We start from the raw sequence: 1,411 nt of genomic DNA, 5'->3' as shown, positions 1-1,411 counted from the left end.
GAAGCATGTCCTCTAAATTTGAATGGTACGTTCAGATTGCTCATTGGTCTGAGGGTAATAAACAATGCTAAAAGTCAATTTAGTTCCCAATGCCTCCTCAAGGCTCTTCCACAATCGAGCCATGAAACATAGGTCCCTATCCGAAACAATGGTCACCGGAACCCTGTGAAGTCGAACTATGTCTCTAATGTATAACTCGGCCAAATAATCAACTGAGTCACCACCATTCACCAACTACCTCCATTGTCACCTATTTATAGTTCACCGCCACCGATCTACCTCCACCATCACTGATGTACACTAAATGAAAAAATTTAATAACTTGAGAAAATTATAAATACACCCTCTGAGATTTGCTTAAAATACGATTTGCTCATTGTGGTTCTGAACATTGCATCCCGTCTCTCGAAATTTCTAATTTCATAACAAATTATCCAATTTTTCAATAAATCAAGTCAATTAATAATTTTTAATGATGTTGTAAATTTATTTCAATTAAAATTTAGGTAATCTTATCATTGTATTGGAGAGCAGTTGAAAATTTTATTTTCTTAGTTAATTCTGTTAAATAAAAAAAATATGATAAAGTGGTATTTGCAATTTTTCAAACTACAATGGACAATCCATAATTTAAGCAAATCTTAGGTGTGTCTGTAATTTGTCCTTTTAAACTAATGTATCTATAAGAACAAAATTTTGTAATGTGTATGAAATGTAATATCAATTTCTATCAATACAATGTCAAAAATATTAATAATAAAAAAAAAACTATATCATTAGATATATTCATTCAATGTATATGATTACAAAAATATAATCAATACGATCTGTGACTGGATAACTTGTTATAAAATCATTATATCTCCTGTTTTCACTAATATTTGACACAACTTATAGATTGTTGACAACTTTTAAAATTGGGAATGGTTCATAATTTTACAATTAAAATTTTAAATGTAGTTCTTTTACATTGTAAAGTCATTGTATAAAATTTTATTTATAAGTTTGCAAATATTTTCAATTTTAAAAGACTTGCAACTATCCTTAGGATATGAAATAAAGCTAAGAAAGTTAATCACATCCTCCTTAATTCAATTCTTATAAGGAAGAAGAAGAAGAAGCAGCAGCAGAGAGAGAGAGAGAGAGAGAGAGAGAGAGAGAGAGAGAGAGAGAGAGAGAGAGAGAGAGAGAGAGAGAGAGATAGAATAAAAAAAGAAAGAGAAAAGGAAATAGAAGAAGATTTTTTGAAACAAATATAAAAAAAGGATGAGGAAGAAACCAATAATAAAGACCGAGTTGACGAGAAATTGAAACAACAACAACAAAAGGAAAAATTAAAACGAAAGAATAATAGGAAGAGACATGAGAGAACCGAAACAAATAAGAAGAATAAGAGAGAGATAGAGAGAAA

The sequence above is a fragment of the Camellia sinensis genome, chromosome 13 (assembly GCF_055761805.1).
Source record: "Camellia sinensis isolate YWXY chromosome 13, ASM5576180v1, whole genome shotgun sequence".
Lineage (NCBI taxonomy): Eukaryota > Viridiplantae > Streptophyta > Magnoliopsida > Ericales > Theaceae > Camellia > Camellia sinensis.
The sequence above is the reverse complement of the archived record's forward strand: the minus strand, read 5'-3'. Positions refer to the sequence as shown.